Below are 21,091 nucleotides of genomic sequence, written 5' to 3' on the forward strand. Positions count from 1 at the left end.
CTGCTAAATCAAAAGAAAGGTTCAATTCTGTGAGATGAATGCACACATCACAAAAAGTTTCACAGAATTCTTCTGTTTAGTTTTTATGGGAAGAAATTACTTTTCCACCATTGGCCTCAAAGCACTCCAAATGTCCACTTGCAGATTCTACAAAGAGAATATCAAAACTGCTCAAAAGAAAGATTTCACTCTGTGAGACAAATGCACACATCACAAAGAAGTTCTCAGGTTGCTTCTCTCGAGCTTTTATGTGAAGTTATTTCCTTTTCTACCATTGACCGCAAAGCACTCCAAACGTCCAATTGCAGATTCTACAAAAAAGAGTGTTTCCAAACTGCTCAATCAAAAGAAAGATTCAACTCTGTGAGATGAACCTGCACATTCCAAAGAAGTTTCTCAGAGTTCTTCTGTCTAGTTTTTATGTGAAAATATTTCCTTTTCCACCGTAGGCCTCAAAGCACTAAAAATGTGCATTTGTAGATTCTATAAAAAGAGAGTTTCAAAACTGATCAACGAAAAGACAGGTTTCCTCTGTGAGATGAATGCACACGTAACAAAAAATTTATCAGATTGCTTCTGTCTAGATTTTATGTGAAGATGTTTCCTTTTCTACCATAAGCCACAAAGCGCTCCAAATGTCCACTTGCAGATTCTTGAAAAAGAGTGTTTCCAACAGCTCAATCAAAAGAAAAGTTCAACTCTGTGAGATGAATGAACACATCACAAGCAATTTCCCAGAATGCTTCTGTCTAGTTTTTATTTGAAGATATTTCCTTTTCCACAATAATCCTGAAAGCGCTCCAAACATCCAATTGCAGATTCTACAAAGAGTGTTTCAAATCTGCTCATCAAAAGAAAGGTTCAACTCTGTGAGATTAATGCACACATCACAAAGAAATTTCTCAGAATTCTTCTGTCTAGCTTTAATGTGAAGATATTTCTTATTCCCCAATAGTCCCCACAACAGGCCTCGAAGCCCTCCAAATATCCACCTGCAGATTCCACAAAAAAGAGTGCTTCCAACTGCTTAATCAAAAGGTTCAACTCTGTGAGATGAATGCACACATCACAAAGAGGTTTCTCAGAATTCTTCTCTCTAGTTTTTATGTGAAGATATTTGCTCTTCCACTATAGGTCTCAAAGTGCCCCAAATGTCCACTTTCAGATTCTAGAAAAAGAGAGTTTCAAAACTGCTGAATCAGAAGAGAGGTTTAACTCTGTGAGATGAATGCACACATCACAAAGAGGTTTCTCAGATTGCTTCTGTCTAGATTTTTTTGAAAATATTTACTTTTCTTATGTAGGCCACAAAGCGCTAAAAATGTCCACTTGCAGATTCTACAAAACGAGTGTTTCCAATCTGCTCAATCAAAAAAAAAGTTTCATCTCTGTGTGATGAACACACACATGACAAAGAAGTTTCTCAGAATTCTTCTGTCTGGTTTTTATGTGAAGATATTTCCTTTTCCACCATAGGCCCCAAAGCACTACAAATGTCCACATGCAGATTCTACTAAAAGAGAGTTTCAAAACTGCTCAATCAAAGGAAACGTTAACTCTGTGAGATGAATGCACACATCACAAAGAAGTTTCTCAGATTGATTCTGTCTAGATTTTATGTGAAGATATTTCCTTTTCTCCCATAGGCTGCAAAGCCTTCCAAATGTCCATTTTCATATTCTACAAAAAGAGTGTTTCCAAACTGCTCAATCAAAAGAAAGATTCAACTCTGTGAGATGAACGTACACATCACAAAGTAGTTTCTCAGAATTTTTCTGTCTAGTTTTTAATTGAAGATATTTCCTTTTCCACCATAGGCCTCAAAGTGCTACAAATGTCCATTTGCAGATTCTATAAAAAGAGAGTTTCAAAACTGATCAATGAAAAGAAAGGTTTAAGTCTATGAGATGAATGCACACATAATAAAAAATTTATAAGATTGCTTCTGTCTAGATTTTATGTGAAGATGTTTCCTTTTCTACCATAGGCCACAAAGCACTCCAAATGTCCACCTACAGATTGTACAAAAACAGTGTTTCCAACAGCTCGATCAAAAGAAAATTTCAACTCTGTGAGATGAATGGGAACATCACAGGCAATTTCTCAGAATGCTTCTGTTTCATTTTTATTTGAAGATATTTCCTTTTCCACAATAGTCCTGAAAGTGCTCCAAACATCCAATTGCAGATTCTACAAAAATAGTGTTTCAAAACTGCTCAATCAAAAGAAAGGTTCAACTCTGTGAGATTAATGCACACATCACAAAGAAATTTCTCAGAATTCTTCTGTCTAGCTTTAATGTGAAGATATTTCCTACTCCCCAATAAGCCCCACAATAGGCCTCAAAGCCCTCCAAATATCCAGCTGCAGATTCCACAAAAACAGTGCTTCCAAACTGCTCAATCAAAAGAAAGGTTCAACCCTGTGAGATGAATGCACACATCACAAAGAGGTTTCTCAGAATAATTCTGTCTACTTTTTATGTGAAGATATTTCCTCTTCCACTAGAGGTCTCAAAGTGCCCCAAATGTCCATTTTCAGATTCTAGAAAAAGAGAGTTTCAAAACTGTTGAATCAGAAGAGAGGTTTAACTCTTTGAGATGAATGCACACATCACAAAGTAGTTTCTCAGATTGCTTCTTTCTAGATTTTATGTGAAGATATTTCCTTTGCTACCATAGGCTGCAAAGCGTTCCAAATGTCCACTTGCAGATTCTACAAAACGAGTGTTTCCAAACTGCTCAATCAGAGAATGATTCAACTCTGTGAGATGAACACACACATCACAAAGTTTCTGAGCATTCTTCTGTCTAGTTTTTATGTGAAGTTATTTCCTTTTCCACCATAGGCCTCTATGTGCTCCAAATGTCCACTTGCAGATTCTTGAAAAAGAGAGTTTCAAAACTGCTCAATCAAAAAAAGGTTTAACTCTGTGAGATGAATGCACACATAACAGAAATATTTCTCAGATTGCTTCTGTCTAGATTTTATATGAAGATATTTACTTTTCTACCATAGGCCACAAAGCGCACATAATGTTCACTTTCAAATACTCCAAAAAGAGTGTTTCCAAACTTCTCAATGAAAAGACAGTTTCAAATCTGAGAGATGAACGCTCACATCACAAAGAAGTTTCACAGAATTCTTCAGTGTAGTTTTTATGTGAAGATATTTCCTTTTCCATCACAGGTCTCAAAGCGCTCCAAATGTCCACTTGCAGATGCTACAAAAAGAGAGTTTCAAAACTCCTAAATCAAAAGAAAGGTTTTACTCTGTGAGATGAATGCCCACATCAAAAAGAAGTTTCTCAGATTGCTTCTATCGAGATTTTATATGAAGATATTTCCTTTTCTACCATAGGCAGCAAATCGCTCCAAATGTCCACTTGCAGATTATACAAAAAGAGTGTTTCCAAACTGCTCAATAAGAAGAAAGGTTCAACTCTGTGAGATGAATGAGCACATCAGAAAGAAGTTTCTCAAAATTCTTCTGTCTAGTTCTTATGTGAAGATATTTATTCTTCCACCATAGGTCGCAAAACACTCTAAATATCCACTTCCGGATTCTACAAAAAGAGTGTTTCCAAGTTGCTCAATCAAAAGAAAGGTTCAACTCTGTGGGAGGAATGCACACATCACAAAGAAGTTTCTCAGAATTATTCTGTGTAGTTTTTATGTGAAGATATTTCCTTTTCCACCATAGGCCTCAAATCGCTCCAAATGTCCACTTGCAGATTCTACAAAAAGAGAGTTTCAAAACTGCTCAATAAAAAGAACAGTTTAACTCTGTGAGATATATGCACACATCACAAAGGAGTTTCTCAGATTGATTCTGTCTAGATTTTATGTGAAGATATTTCCTTTCCTACCATAGGCTGCAAAGCCCTCCAAATGTCCACTTGCAGGTTGTACAAAAAGAGTGTTTCCAAACTGCTCAATCGAAAGAAAGGTTCAACTCTCTGAGATGAATGCACTCATCACAAAGCAGTTTCTTAGAATTCTTCTGTCTAGTTTTTATGTGAAGATATTTCCTTTTCCAAAATAGGCCTGAAAGCGCTCCAAATGTGCACTTGCAGATTCTACAAAAAGACAGTTTCAATACTGCTTAATCAAAAGAAAGGTTTATCTCTCTGAGCTGAGTGCACACATCACAAAAAAATTCTCAGATTGCTTCTGTCTATATTTTATGTGAAGATGTTACCTTTTCTACCATAGGCTACAAAGCACTCCAAATGTCCACTTGCAGATTCTACAAAAAGAGTGTTTCCAACAGCTCAATCAAAAGGAAACTTCACCTCTGTGAGACCAATGAACACACCACAAGCAAGTTTCTCAGAATGCTTCTGTTTAGTTTTTATTTGAAGATATTTCTTTTTCCACAATAGTCCTGAAAGCACTCCAAACATCCACTTGCAGATTGTACAAAAAGAGTGTTCCAAAACTGCTCAATCAAAAGAAAGGTTCAACTCTCTGAGATTAATGCACACATAACCAAGAAGATTCTCAGAATGCTTCTATCTAGTTTTAATGTGAAGATATTTCCTATTCCACAATAGGCCCCACAATAGGCATCAAAGCCCTCCAAATATCCTCCTGCAGATTCCACAAAAAGGATGTTTCAAAACTGCTCAACCAAAAGTAAGTTTCAACTGTGTGAGATGAATGCACATATCACAAAGAAGGTTGTCAGAATGCTTCGATCTAGTTTTTATCTGAAGATATCTCCTTTTCCACCATAGTCCTAAAAGTGCTCCAAATGTCCACTAGCACATTGTACAAAAAGAGCATTTCCAAACTGCTCAATGAAAAGAAAGGCTCAACTCTGTGAAATGAATGCACACATCACAAAGAAATTTGACAGAATGCTTCTGTTTAGTTTTTATGTGAAGATGTTTTCTTTTCCACCAGAGGCCTCAAAGTGCTCCCAATGTCCACTTGCAGATTTTATGAAAGGAGTGTTTCAAAGCTACTCCAACAACAGAAAGTTTCAACTCTGTGAGTTGAATGCACACATCACAAAGAAGTTTCTGAGAATGCTTCTGTCTAGTTATTATGGGAAGATATTTCATTATCCACCATAGGCCTCAAAGCACTCCAGATGTCCACTTGTAGATTCTGCAAAAAGAGTGTTTCAAAACTGCTCAACTGAAAGTAAAATTCAACTCAGTGAGATGAATTCACACTTCACAAAGAAACATCTCAGAAGGCTTCTGTCTAGTTCTTCTGTGAAGATATTTCGATTTCCACCATAGGCCTCAAAGCGCCCCTAATGTCCACTTGCAGATTCTACAAAAAGAGATTTTCATAATTGCTCAGTGAAAAGAAAAAGTTAATTCTGTGAGATGAATGCACATATCACAAAGAAGTTTTTCAGACTGCTTCAGTCTAGATGCTATATGAAGATATTTCCTTTTCTACCTTAGACAGCAAAGCGCTCCAAATGTCCAATTTCAGATTATACAAAAACAGTGTTTCAAAACTGCTCAATCAAAAGAAAGATTCAACACTGTGAGATGAACGCACACATCACAATGATGTTTCTCAGAATTCTTCTGTCTAGTTTTTATGTGAAGATATTTCCTTTTACACCGTAGGCCTCAAAGTGCTAAAAATGTCAAATTGCATTTTCTACAAAAACAGAGTTTCAAAATTGCACAATCAGAAGAGAGGTTTAACTCTGTGAGATGAATAGACACATCACAAAATGTTTCTCAGATTCCTTCTGTCTAGATTTTACGTGAAGATATTTTCTTTACTGCCATAGGCCGCAAAGCCCTCCAAAGATCCACTAGCAGAATCATCAAAAAGATTGTTTCCAAAATGCTAAATGAAAGAAACTTTCAACTCTGTGAGATGACCGCACAAATCACAAAGAAGTTTCTCAGAATTCTTCTGTCTAGTTATTATGTTAAGATATTCCCTTTTCCAGGATAGGCCTCAAACCACTCCAAAGTTCTACTTGCAGCTTCTACAAATGAGAGTTTCAAAACTGCTCAATCCAAAGAAAGGTTTAACATGGTGAGATAAATGCACACATCACAAAGAAGTTTCTCAGATTCCTTCTGTCTAGATTTTATGTGAAGGTATTTCCTATTCTACCATAGCACGCAAAGCGCTTTAAATGTCCACTTGCAGATTCTTCAAAAAGAGTATTTCAAAACTGGTCCTTCAAAGGAAAGATTCAACTCTGGGAGGTGAATGCACACATCACAAAGAAGTTTCTCAGAATGCTTCTATCTAGTTTTTATATGAAGATATTACCTTTTCCACATTGGCCCCAAAGTGCTTGAAATGTCCACTTGCAGATTCTACAAAAAGAGTGTTTCAAATCTGCTCAATCAAAAGAAAGTTACAACTCTGTGAGATGAATGCACACATCACAAAGAAGCTTGTCAGAATGCATCTGTCTAATTTTTATGTGAAAATATTCCCTTTTCCACCATAGGCCTCAAAGTGCTCCAAATGTCCACTTGCAGATTCTACAAAAAGCGTGTTTCAAAGCTGCTCTATCAAAAGAAAGGTTCAAGTCTGGGAGATGAATGCACACATCACAAGGAAGTTTGTGAGAATGCTTCTGTCTAGTTTTCATGTGAAGATCTTTCCTTTTCCACCAGAGACCTCAAGGTGCTCCAAATGTGCACTTGCAGATTCTACAAAAAGAGGGACGCAAGACTGCTCAATGAAAATTAACGTTCAATTCTGTGAGGTGAATGCACACATCACAAAGAAGATTCTCAGAATTTTTCTATCTAGTTTTTATGTGAAGATGTTTCATTTTCCACCATAGACCACAAGATGCTCAAATGGTCCACTTGCAGATTCTACAAAAAGATTGTTTCAAAGCTTCTCAAACAAAGGAAAGGTTCAACTCTCTGAGATGAAGGTACATGTCACAAAGAAGTTTTTCAAAAACCTTCTGTCTTGTTTAGATGTGAAGATATTTTCTTTTCCACCATAGGCCTCAAAGTGCTGCAAATGTCCACTTCCAGATTCTACAGAAAGAGTGTTTCAGAGCTGCTCAATGAAAAGTAAGGTTCAACTCTGTGAGATGAATGCACACATCACAAAGAAGTTTGTCATAATGCTTCTGTCTAGTTTTTATGTGAAGATATTTCCTTTTCCACCATAGGCCTCAAAGGGCTCCAAATGTCCAATTGCAGAATCTAGAAAAAGAGTGTTTCAAAACTGCTCAATGAAAAATAGGTTTATACTCTGTGAGATGAGTGCACACATTACAAAGTTTTTTGTCAGAATGCTTCTGTCTAGTTTTCATGTGAAGATATTTCCTTTTCCCCCATAGACCTCAAAGCGCTCCAAATATCCATTTGTAGATTCTACAAAATGAGTGTTTCAAAACTGCTCAATGAAAAGAAAGGTTCACCTCTGTGAGATGAATGCAAACATCAAAGAGAAGTTTTTCAGAATGCTTCTGTCTAGTTTTTATGTGAAGATATTTTCTTTTCCAACATAGACATCAAAGCGCTCCTAATGTCCACTTGCACATTCTACAAAAAGAGTGTTTCAAAGCTGCTCAATGAAAAGTAAGGTTCAACTCTATGAGATGAATGCACAAATCACAAAGAAGTCTGTCAGAATGCTTCTGTCTAGGTTTTATGTGAAGATATTTCCTTTTCCATGATAGGTCCCTAAGCGCTCCACAGGTCCAGTTGCAGATTCTACAGAAAGAGTGTTTCAAAGCTGCTCAATCAAAAGAAACGTTCATCTCTGTGACATGAATGCACAGATCACAATGAAGTTTATCAGAATGCTTCTGTCTAGTTTTTTTGTGAAAATATTTCCTTTTCCACCATAGGCCTCAAAGTGCTCCAAATGTCCACTTGTAGATTCTACAAACAGAGTGTTTAAAACTGCTAAATGAAAAGAAAGATTCAACTCTGTGAGATGAATACACACATCATGAAGAAGTTTGTCAGAATGCTTCTGTCTAGTTTTTATATGATGATATGTCCTTTTCCACAATAGGTCAGAAAGTGCTCCAAATGTCCACTTGCAGATTCAACAAAAAGAGTGTTTCAAAGCTGCTCAATGAAAAGAAAGGTTCAACACTGTGAGCTGAATGCCCACATCTCAAAGAAGTTTGTAAGAATGCTTCTGTCTAGTTTTTATGTGAACATATTTCCTTTTCCACCATAGGCCTCAAAGCTCTCCACATGGCCTCTTGCAGATTCTACAAAAAGAGGGTTTCAAAGCTGCTCAATTAAAAGAACAGTTCAACTCTGTGTGAGATGAATGCAAACATCACAAAGAAGTTTCTCATAATGCTTCTGTCTAGTTTTGTTGTGAAGATATTTCCTTTTCCACCATAGGCCTCAAAGCGCTCCAAATGCACACTTGCAGATTCTACAAAAATGGTGTTTCAAAACTGACCAATCAAAAGTAAGGTTCAACTCTTTGAGATGAATGCAGACATCACAAAGTAGTTTTACAGAATGCTTCTGTCCAGTTTTTATGTGAAGATAAGTCCTTTTCTACTATAGGCCTCAAAGCACTCGAAATGTACACTTGCAGATTCTACAAAAAGTGTGTTTCAAAGCTGCTCAATCAAAAGAAAGGTTCAATTCTGTGAGATGAATGCGTGCCTCATGAAGAAGTTTGTCAGAATGCTTTTGTCTTTTTTTTGTGTGTGTGTGAACAACAAGGCTGTTTATTTCACCTGGGTGCAGGTGGGCTGAGTCTGAAAAGAGAGCAAAGGGTGATCGGATTATCATTAGTTCTTATAGGTTTTGGGATAGGCAGTGGAGTTAGGAGCAATGTTTTGCGGGCAGGAGTTGGATCTCACAAAGTACATTCTCGAGGGTGGGGAGAATTACAAATTACAAAGAACCTTCTCAAGGGTGAGGGAGATTACAAAGAACTTTCTTAAGGGTGGGGAAGATTACAAAGTACATCAGTTAGGGTGGGGAAGAAACAAATCACAATGGTGGAATGTCATCAGTTAAGGCTATTTTCACTTCTTTTGTGGATCTAGGATGTGAGGAGTGCCTCTGCCCGGCCGCCCCATCTGGGAAGTGAGGAGCTCCTCTGCCTGGCCACCCCGTCTGGGAAGTGAGGAGCGCCTCTGCCTGGCCACCCTGTCTGGGAGGTCTACCACGGAGGCCAGATGCAGTGCGGGGGCTGGACGTGGTGGTTCATGCCTGTAATCCCAGCACTCTGGGAGGCCAAGGCGGGTTGATCACTTGAGGCTAGGGGTTTGAGACCAGCCTGGCCAACATGGCAAAACATATGAAAATTACAACAAACCAACCAACCAACCAACCCAGCAACAACAAAACAGGTCTACCGTGGAGTCATACTCTAAATTTTTCTATTTTCCTTACTTTCTGATCCTTTATCCCACTTTCTTTTTCTTCCTCTTCCTTCTCCTTCTTGTCAAAGACATAGAGGATTGAGTTATTATCATTGATCAATACAAAGTCCCTCTCTCATTTATTTTCTTTCATTCCCACCCCCCATTTCTATTCCCCATCTTCCCATATGCAACCTTCCTAATATGTTTGATATGCTTCTTTTTGTATATATTTTTAGAAAATGTTAAATAAAAAAAAATTTTTTTTAAAGCCCTGCAAAGGCAGGAAAGCTGAACTGGCTGCTGAGCCACTTCTGGTTGGCCACACAGTACCCACACCTGTAGCCCCTGGACTCCTAGTGTGCGCTAAGGTGGAGTGGACCCTCTGGCTTGGTCACAGTGCAATGAGCCACCTGGAAACCATCCAAAAGAGAAGACCTACCAGCCTGTGCCCAAGGTGCAGCTGCCACCTGCACATCAGGCACCAGCAGCAATGGCCAGACCATCCCTGATTCTCCATGCCCTCCCCATCCCCGCCCCAACAACAAGTACTCCCTGACAGGATGCTGCAGTAGTGGCTGTCGGGAAGTCGGCTGGGCAGGTGCATAACAATAAAGATAGACTCTCAGCCCCATCCCGATGGCCATGATGTGCTCATCCCCTGGCGGCTCCTCAGCCCTATCCTAGTGGCCATGGAGTGGCATGCAGGCAGCAGCCTTGGGAACCCTGATTGCCCCTCCTCACACGTGCCCATCACACGACTTGGGCGACGGGGAGGTGAAGTCAGACTGTGGCCCCAGCGGCACCATGAGGCCGAGAACCGGCACTCAGCCTCAACACCGTGGCTGCAAGGTGCCAAGTGCCAGGTCCTGCACTCTGGGCATGGGTCAGGAGCAGCTGGCAAGGGCAGCGTAGCCTGTCGGGCCCTGGGGCATGGCCGGCCGCAGCTCCGGGAAGCCACTGCAGCTCCGGGAAGCCACTGCAGCTCTGGGAAGCCACGTCGGCCCACGGGCACTGCAGCTTCAGCCGCCACCAGCACATGGAGCAGGGGTCGCTGAGGATTGGGAATCCCTGACCAGGCGAGCACCTCCAGTCGCGCGGACCCCGGGGCCAGCCCAGCCGCGGCAAGTCAGGTAGTCTGCGGCAGGAGCGCCAGGCATGGGTTTTGGCCCGTGGTGCAGGAGGCATGCACCCTCTGGCCAGATGGGCGGTGCACTCAGGGCCCAGGAGGCCATCCCAGGGGAACCCCGCCAGCCTCTGCCAGAGCCCGAGCTGCAGCTGCCACCTGCAAGTGGTGCACTGGCTGCAGCGGTGGCAACCCCGGATCCCATCCTCCCACCTCACTTCCATCAGCGCAGACCCCAGGGGTGACGCAGTGACAAAGTAGGGCTGTTGGCCCAGTGGCAGCACCAGGCGGAGAAGCACCACTCAATCCCATCCCTGGGCTGCAGAGGGCCCAGCGTGGGGGGCTCCAAGCATCGGGAGCCAGTGGAAGAGGAGAAGAGCACATGGGCGACAGTCAAACAGGCCCTGGGGCAGGGTGTGCCTCATGCTCCAGGGAGCCCCGCCAGCCCGAGGCACCTGAGCAGAAATCGCTGCCTGCACTGGGCGCCACGAGAGAGCTGCTAGGGCAGTTTCTCCACCTCGGGCCTGTTGCGCGGGGCCAGCTAAGGTGCGCATGCTGGCTGGTCCTAACCATTCTGTTGGGCATTTCTGCTGAGAGGCGGGAGGTGCTGAGAGTCTGTGCAAAGGTCCATGGACAGACTGCATTGCTTGTTGTTGTGCTTCGGAGGTGGCGATCCCCGAAGGCGAGCTGAAATATGGCTGGAGCGTTCCCAGGCTACAATTTGCAGTGACAATTATGGAAGATGAGCCAGAGTGGTGGCCCACCCTTAGGGAGCACTTGTGCTCCGATGGCTTCTCATTTCCCCAGTACCACATTAAATCATCTCATCTGAGGAGGATCCACAGAGCTGTCTTCTGTGGTAATCTGGAGAAAGTGAACTACCTTTGTCTGAGTAGTTGTCGACCTTGTTTCCACATTAACTGGCTGTTTTGTTGTGGCTGCACTTCTGTTTCATTACCCTCATCTTGCAGGACGGAGTCTTGGCTGCAGACTGAGCCTGTACCTCACCCGTCTCCCACCGACTCTTGGTACTGGCCATGGCCATGCTGGGCAGCTCTATGGAGGCCTGGTGGGCTACCTTGGGGGTTCGGCCAGTGGTCCTTTCACAGCTGGGGAGTGGAGCCTGGGCCTGCGGTGGTGCTGTGTGCCTCCCGGCGCCTGGGGCGGTGCTGTGCACCTCCCGGCGCCTGCGGCGGTGCTGTGCACCTCCGGTGCCTGTGGCGGTGCTGTGCACCTCCGGTGCCTGTGGCGGTGCTGTGCACCTCCCGGTGCCTGCAGCGGTGCTGTGCCTTTTGTCTACTTTTTATATGAAGATATTTCCTTTTCCACCATAGGCCTCAAATTGCTCCAAGTGTCCGTTTACAGATTCTACAAAAACAGTGTTTCAAAACTGATCAATGAAAAGTAAGGTTCAACTCTGTGAGATTAATGCACACATCACAAAGAAGTTTGTCAGAATGCTTCTGTCTCATTTTTATGTGAAGATATTTTCTTTTCTTCTATAACCTTCAAAGTGCTCCAAATGTCCACTTACAGATTCTCCAAAAAGAGTGTATCAAAGCTGCTCAATCTAAAGAAAGGTGCAACTCCGTGAGATGAATGCATACATCTCAAAGAAGTTTGTCAGAATGCTTCTGCTTAGTTTTTATGTGAAGATATTTCCTTTTCCACAATAAGGCTCAAGGCACTCCAAATGTCCACCTCCAGCTACTACAAAAATAGAGTTTCAAAACTGCTCAATGAAAAGTAAGGTTAAATTCTGTGAGAGGAATGCACACATCACAAAGAAGTTTGTCAGAATGCTTCTATCTAGTTTTTATTGTGAAGATATTTCCTTTTCCACCATAGGCCACAAAGTGCTCCAAATATCCACTTGTAGATTCTACAAAAAGAGTGTTTCAAATCTGATCAATCAAAACAAAGGATCAACTCTGTGAGATGAATGCACATATCAGAAATAAGTTTGTCAGAATGTTTCTGTCTAGTTTTTATCTGAAGCTGTTTCCTTTTCCACCATTGGCCTCAAAGTGTTCCAAATATCTCACTTGCTGATTCTACAAAAAGAGGGTTTCAAAACTGCTCAATGAAAAGTAAGGTTATAATCTGTGAGACGAATTCACACATCACAAAGAAGTTTGTCAGAATGCTTCTGTCTAGTTTTCATGTGAAGATATTTCCTTTTCCACCATAGGCCTCAAAGTGCACCAAATGTCCACTTGCAGATTCTACAAAAAGATTACAAAGCAGCTCGGTCAAAAGAAAGGTTCAACTCCGTGAGATGAATGCACACATCAAAAAGAAGATTGTCAGAATGCTTCTGTATCATTTTTATGTGAAGATATTTCCTTTTCTACCATAGGTCTAAAAGCGTTCTAAGCGTCCACTTGCGGATTCTACAAAAAGAGTGTTTCAAAACTGCTCTATGAAAAGGAATGTTCAACTCAGTGAGATGAATGCCAGCATCACAAAGAAGTTTCTGAGAATGCTTCTGTCTAGTTTTTATGTGAAGATATTCCCGTTTCCAATGAAATCTTCAAAGCTATCCAAATATCCACTTGCAGATTCTACAAAAAGAGTGTTTCAAAACTGCTGTATCAATAGAAAGGTTCAACTCTGTGAGTTGAGTACACACATCACAAAGAAGTTTCTGAGAATTCTTCTGTCTAGTTTTTATGTGAAGATATTTCCTTTTTCACCATAGGCCTCTAAGCGCTCCAAACGTCCCCTTACAGATTCTACAAAAAGAGTGTTTCAAAACTGCTCTATGAAAGGGATAGCTTAGAATGAAATACATTTCAAATAGCAAACAAATGAGTTTTATCAAAGAAAACATAAAAAAATTAATCTTAATATTGGCTCTGAGTTTCACTTGATTTTTAGCAAACAATCAACGATGAAATAGCTCTGTTTTTATTTTATGCTTAACCTTACATTGAGATAACTATTCATTCTTTATCAAACATCTATACTAATATTTGTATAACAAGAAACAGGTAATGTCTATTTTACAAATTTGTTGTGAAAATTGAATGAGATAAATTTTATTCAATTATTGAATTGAACAAAGGGCTTAGCACCATGCTTGGTATACCATAAGTGCTCAAAATATGTTAGCAATTTTAATGCATTTGAATGACATTAGCTTTATTTGATTAAAATATTATTTCCTATTGTTTTATCAGAATATATTTTATTTCATAGTATTATTTCTTCCACTATCTCTGTAGTAACTAAATAAATAGGTTTTAAAAACTTAAAAAAAAAAAAGAAAAAAGAAAGGGAATGTTCAACTCTGTGAGTTGAATGCAAACGTCCAAAGGAAGTTTCTCAGAATGCTTCTGTCTAGTTTTATGTGAAGATATTCCCGTTTCTAACGAAATCCTCAATGCTCTCCTAATATCCACTTGTAAATTCTACAAGAAGAGTTTTTCAAAACTGCTGTATCAAAGGAAAGGTTTAACTCTGTTACCTGAGTATACACATCATGAAGTAGTTTCTGAGAATGCTTCTCTCTACTTTTCATGTGAAGATATTTCCTCTTTCACCATAGAAGTCAAATCGCTCAATACGTCCACTTGCAGATACTACAAAAGGAATGTTTCAAAACTCCTCTATGAAAAGGAATGTTCAACTCAGTGAGTTGAATGTAAACATCACAAAGTAGTTTCTGAGAATGGTTCCGTTTAGTTTATATGTGAAGACATTCCCATTTCAAAGGAAATCCTCAAAGCTGTCCTAATATCCACTTGTAAAACCTAGAAGAAGAGTGTTTCAAAACTGCTCTATCTAAAGAAAGGTTAAATTCTGTGAGTTGAGTACACACATCTCAAAGAAGTTTCTGAGATTCATTCTGTCTAGTTTATATGGGAAGATATTTCCTTTTTCACCATAGGCCTCAAAGTCCTCCAATTGTCCAATTCCAGATACTACAAAAAGAGTGTTTCAAAACTGCTCTATGAAAGGAAATGTTCAACTCTGTGAGGTGAATGCAAACATCCCAAGAAGTTTCTAAGAATGCTTCTGCGTTGTTTTTATGTGAAGATATTCCCGTTTCCAATGAAATCCTCAAAGCTATCCAAATATCCACCTGCAGATTCTACAGAAAGAGTGTTTCAAAACTGTTGTATCAAAAGAAAGATTCAACTCTGTGAGTTCAGTACACACATCACAAGGAAGTTTCTGAGAATTCTTCTGTCTAGTTTTTATGGGAAGATATTGCCTTTTCCACCATAAGCCTCAAAGCGCTCCAGGTTTCCACTAACAGATTCTACAAAAAGAGTGTTTCAAAACTGCTCTATGAAAAGGAATGTGCAACTCATTGAGTTGAGTACACACATCAAAAACAAGTTTCTGAGAATGCTTCTGTCTAGTTTTTATGGGAAGATATTTCCTTTTTCACCATAGGCCACAAAGCGCTCCAGAAGTCATGTCAAGATACTACAAAAACAGTGTTTCAAACTTGCTCTCTGAAAGGGAATGTTCAAATCTCTGACTTGAAAGCAAACATCCAACGATGTTTCTGAGAATGCTTCTCTATAGATTTTATAAGAAGATATTCCCTTTTCCAAAGAAATCCTCAAAGATATCGAAATATCTACTTGCAGATTCCTCAAAAGGAGTGTTTCAAAACTGCTCTAGCAAAAGTTCAACTCGGTTACTTGAGTACACACATCACAAACAAGTTTCTGAGAGTGCTTCTGTCTAGTTTTTACGGGTAGATATTTCCTTTTTCACCATAGACCTCAAAGCGCTCGAAATGTCCACTTGCAGATACTACAAAAAGAGTGTTTCAAACCTCCTCTATGAAAGGGAATGTTCAACTCTGTGATTAGAATGCAAACATCACAAAGTAGTTTCTGAGAATTATTCTGTCTAGTTTTTATATGAGGTTATTCCCGTTTCCAACGAAATCCTGAAAGCTATCCAAATATACACTTGCAGATTCTACAAAAAGAGTGTTTTAAAACTGCTTTATCAAAAGAAAGTTTCAATTCTGTTGGATGAATACACACATCACAAAAAAGTTTCTGAGAATGCTTCTGTCTAGTTTTTATGAGAAGATATTTCCATTTTCACCATAGGCCTCAAAGCGCTCAAAATGTCCACTTCCACATACTAAAAAAGAGTGTTTCAAACCTCGTCTATGAAAGGGAATGTTCAACTCTGTGATTTGAATACAAACATTACAAAGAAGTTTCTGAGAAGGCTTCTGTCTACTTTTGATATTGACATTCCCGTTTCGAAAGAAATCCTCAAAGCTATCCAAATATCCACTTGCAGGTTCTACAAAAAGATGCTTCAAAACTGCTCTATCAAAAGAAAGGTTCAACTCTGTTAGTTGGGTACATACATAATAAACAAGTTTCTGAGAATGCTTCTTTCTACTTTTTATGAGAAGATATTTCCGTTTTCACCATAGTCCTCAAAGCGCTCCAGATGTCCACTTCCAGATACTACAAAAAGAGTGTGTCAAACCTGCTTTATGAAAGGTAATATTCACCTCGGTGACTTGAATACAAACATTACAAAGAAGTTTCTGAGGATCCTTCTGTCTACTTTTTATATGAAGATGTTCCCATTTGCAATGAAATCCTCAAACCTATCCAAATATGCACTTGCAGATTCTACAAAAAGAGTGTTGCAAAACTGTTCTATCGAAAGAATGGTTCAACTCTCTTACTTCAGTATGCACATCACAATCAAGTTTTGAGAATGCTTCTGTCTAGTTTTAATGGGAAGATATTTCCTTTTTCACCATAGGCCTCAAATCACTCCAAATGTCCGCTTCCAGATACTACAAAAAGAGAGTTTCAAACGTGCTCTAAGAAAGGGAATGTTCAGCTCTGTGATTTGAATGCAAATATCACAAAGAAGTTTCTGAGAATGCTTCTGTCTAGATTTTATATGAAGATATTCCTGATTCCAATGAAATTCTCACAGCTATCCAAATATCCACTTGCAGATTCTACAAAAAGAGTGTTTCAAAACTGCTCTAAGAAAAGAAAGTTTCAACTCTGTTAGTTGAGTACACACATGACAAACAAGTTTCTGAGAATGCTTCTGTCTAGTTTTTATGGGAAGATATTTCCTTTGTAACCATTGGCCTCCAAGCGCTCCAAATGTCCACTTCCAGATTCTACAAAAAGAGTGTTTCAAACCTGCTCTGTGAAAGGGAATGTTCAACGCTTTGACTAGAATGCAAACATAACAGAAATATTTCTCAAAATGATTCTGTCTAGATTTTATTGGAAGATATTCCCGTTTCCAACGAAATCCTCAAAGCTATCCAAATATGCACTTGCAAATTCTAGAAAAACAGTGTTTCAAAACTGCTCTATCAAAACAAAGGTTCAACTCTGATAGTTGAGAAAACAGATCACAAACAGGATTATGAGAATGCTTCTGTCTAGTTTTTGTCGGAAGATATTTCCTTTTTCACCAAAGGCCTCAAACCGATCCAAATGTCCACCTCCAGATGCTACAAAAAGATTGTTTCAAACCTGCTCTATGAAAGGGAATGTTAAACTCTGACACTTGAATGCAAACAGCCCAAAGATGTTTCTGAGAATGCTTCTGTCTAGATTTTATATGAAGATATTCCCTTTTCCAAAGAAATCCTCAAATGTATCCAAATATCCACTTGCAGATTCTACAAAAAGAATGTTTCAAATCTGCTCTGTCAAAAGAAATGTTCAACTCTGTTATTTGAGTACACACATCACAAATTACTCTCTGAGAATGCTTCCGTCTAGTTTATATGGAAGATAATTCCTTGATACCCATAGGCCACAAAGACCTCCAAATGTCCATTTCCAGATAGTACAAAATCAGTGTTTCAAACCTGCTCAATGAAAGGGAATATTCAACTCTATGGCTCGAATGCAAACATCAGAGAGATGTTTCTGAGAATGCTTCCGTCAAGATTTTATATGAAGATATTCCCGTTTCCAATGAAATCCTCAAATCTATCCAAATATCCACTTGCGGATTCTACAAAAAGAGTGTTTCAAAACTGCTGTATCAAAATAAAGGTTCAACTCTGTTAGTTGAGTACACCTATCACAAAGAAGGTTCTGAGAATGCTTCGGTCTAGTTTTTATGGGAAGATATTTCCTTTTTCACCATAGGCCTCAAAGCGACCCAAATGTCCACTTCCAGATACTACAAAAAGAGTGTTTCAAACCTGCTCTATGAAAGGGAATGTTCAACTCTATGACTTGAATGCAAACATCCCAAAGATGTTTCTGAGAAAGCTTCTGTCGAGATTTTATTTGAAGATATCCCCGTTTCCAGTGAAATCCTAGAAGGGATCCAAATATCCACTCGCAAATCCTACAAAAAGAGTGTTTCAAAACTCCTCTTTCAAAAGAAAGGTTCAACACTCTTAGTTGAGTAAACACATCAGAAAGAAGTTTATGAGAATGCTTCTGTCTAGTTTTTATGGGAAGATATTTCCTTTTTCACCATAGGCCTCAAAGTGATCCCAATGTCCACCTCCAGATACTACAAAAAGAGTATTCCCTGCTCTATGAAAGGGAATGTGCAACTCTGAGACTTGAATGCAAACATCCCAAAGTGTTTCTGAGAATGCTTCTGTCTAGATTTTATATGAAGATATTCCCGTTTCCAATGAAATTCTCAAAGCTATCCAAATATCCACTTGCAAATTCTACAAAAAGAGTGTTTCAAAACTGCTCTATCAATAGAAAGGTTCAACTGTTTTAGTTGAGTATACACAACACAAACATGTTTATGAGGATGCTTCTGTCTAGTTTTCATGGGAAGATATTTCCTTTTTCACAATAGGCCTCAAAGCGATCCAAATATCCACTTCCAGATACTACAAAAAGAGTGTTTCAAACCTGCCCTATGAAAGGGAATGTTCAACTCTGTGCCTTGAATGCAATCAACCCAAAGATGTTTCTGAGAATGCTTCTGTGTAGATTTTGTATGAAGATATCCCCGTTTCCAACGAAGTCCTCAGAGCTATCCAATATGCACTTGCAGATTCTTCAAAAAGAGTGTTTCAAAACTGCTCTATTAAAAGAAAGGTTCAACTCTATTATTTGAGTACACATATCGCAAACTAATTTGTGAGAATGCTTCTCTCTAGTTTTATGGGAGGTTATTTCCTTTGTCACCACAGGCCACAAATCGCTCCAAATATCCAGTTCCAGATACTACAAAATCAGTGTTTCACACCTGCTCTATGAAAGGGAATGTTCAACTTTGTGACTTGAATGCAAATATCACAGAGTTGTTTCTTGGAATCCTTCTGTCTAGATTTTATTGGAAGATATTCCCGTGTCCAAAGAAATCCTCAAATCTGTCAAACTCCAATTGCAGGTTCTAAAAAACAGTTTTGCAAAACTGCTCTATCAAAGGAAGGTTCAACTCCGTTAGGTGAGTACATACATCACAAACAAGTTTCTGAGAATGCTTCTGTCTTGTGTTTATGGAAAGATATTTCCCTTTTCACCACAGGCCTCAAAGCGATCCAAATGTCCACTTCCAGATAATACAAAAAGAGTGTTTCAAACCTACTCTATGAAAGGGAATGTTCAACTCTGTGAGTTGAATGTAATCACCCCAAAGGTGTTTCTGAAAATGCTTCTGTCTAGATTTTATATGAAGATATCACGGTTTCCAACGAAATCCTCAATGCTATCCAAATATCCACTTGCAGATTCTACAAAAAGGGTGTTTCAAAACTACTCTATCAACAGAAACATTCAACTCTGTTAGTTGGGTACACACATCACAAACTAGTTTCTGAGAATGCTTCTGTCTAGTATTTATGAGACGTTATTTCCTTTGTCACCATAATCCACAAAGCACTCCAAATGTCCAGTTCCAGATACTACAAAATCAGTAGTTCAAACCTGCTCTATGAAAGGGAATGTTCAACTCTGTGACTTGAATGCAAACATCACAGAGATGTTTCCGAGCATGCTTCTGTCTAGATTTGATATGAAGATATTCCCTTTTCCAATGAAATCCTCAAATCTATCCAAATATCCACTTGCAGATTTTACAAAAAGAGTGTTTCAAAACTGCTCTATCAAAAGAAACATTCAACTCTGTTAGTTGAGTACACACATCACAAACTAGTTTCTGAGAATGCTTCTGTCTAGTTTTTATGGGAAGATATTTCCTTTTTCGCCATAAGCCACAAAGCACTCCAAGTGTCCAATTCCAGATACTACAAAATCAGTGCTTCAAACCTGCTCTATGCAAGGGAATATTCAACTCTCTGTCTAGAATGCAAACATAACAGAGATGTTTGTTGGAATGCTTCTGTTTAGATTTTATAAGAAGATATTCCCGTTTCCAACGAAATACGCAAATCTATCCAAATATCCACTTTCAGATTCTACAAAAAGTGTGTTCCACAACTGCTCTATCAAAAGAAAGGTTCATCTCTGTTAGTTGAGTACACACATCACAAACAAGTTTATGAGAATGCTTCTGTCTAGTTTTTATGGGAAGATATTTCCTTTTTCACCTTAGGCCGCAAAGTGCTCCAAATGTCCAGTTTGAGAAACTACAAAATCAGTGTTTCAAACCTACTCTATGAAAGGGATTGTTCAACTCTCTGACTTCAATGCCAACATCACAAAGAAGTTTCTGATCATGCTTCTGTCTAGATTTTATATGAAGATATTCCCGTTTCCAACGAAATCTTCAAAGCTATCCAAATACCCACTTGCAGACACAACCAAGAGTTTTTCAAAACTGCTCTATCGAAAGAAAGGTTCAACTCTGTTACTTGAGTACACACATTACAAGCTAGTTTCTGAGAATGTTTCTGTCTAGTTTTTATCAGAAGATATTTCCTTTTTCACCATAGGCCACAAAGCGCTCCAAATGTCCAGTTCCAGATACTACAAAATCAGTGTTTCAAACCTGCTCTATGGAAGTTAATGTTCAACTATGTGAGTTGAATGCAAACGGCACAAAGAAGTTTGTGATAATGCTTCTGTCTAGATTTTATATGAAGATATTGCCGTTTCCAACGAAATACTCAAAGCTATCCAAATATCCTCTTGCAGATTCTACAAAAAGAGTGTTTGAAAACTGCTCTATCAAAAGAAAGGTTCACCTCTGTTAGTTGAATACACACATCACAAACAAGTTTATGAGAATGCTTCTCTCCAGTTTTTATGGGAAGATATATCCTTTTTCACCATAGGCCTCAAAGCAATCCAAATGTCCACTTCCAGATACTACAAAAAGAGTGTTTCTGACCTGCTCTATGAAAGGGAATGTTCAACTCTGAGACTTGAATGCAAACATCACAGAGATGTTTCTGAGGATGCTTCTGTCTACATTTTATATGAAGATATTCCCCTTTCCAAAAAAATCTTCAAAGCTATCCAAATATCCACTTGCAGATTCTACAAAAGCAGTGTTTCATAACTGCTCTATCAAAAGAAAGGTTCAACTCTGCTAGTTGAGAACACACATCGCAAAGTAGTTTCTCAGAATGCTTCTCTGTAGTTTTTATGGGAAGATATCTCCTTTTTCACCATAGGCCACAAAGCCCTCCAAATGTCCAGTTCCAGATACTACAAAGTCATTGTTCCACCCCTGCTCTATGAAAGGGAATGCTCAACTCTGTGACTTCAATACCAACATCACAAAGAAGTTTCGGATAAT

Source organism: Pan paniscus, chromosome 11 (genome assembly GCF_029289425.2).
Source record: "Pan paniscus chromosome 11, NHGRI_mPanPan1-v2.0_pri, whole genome shotgun sequence".
NCBI lineage: Eukaryota > Metazoa > Chordata > Mammalia > Primates > Hominidae > Pan > Pan paniscus.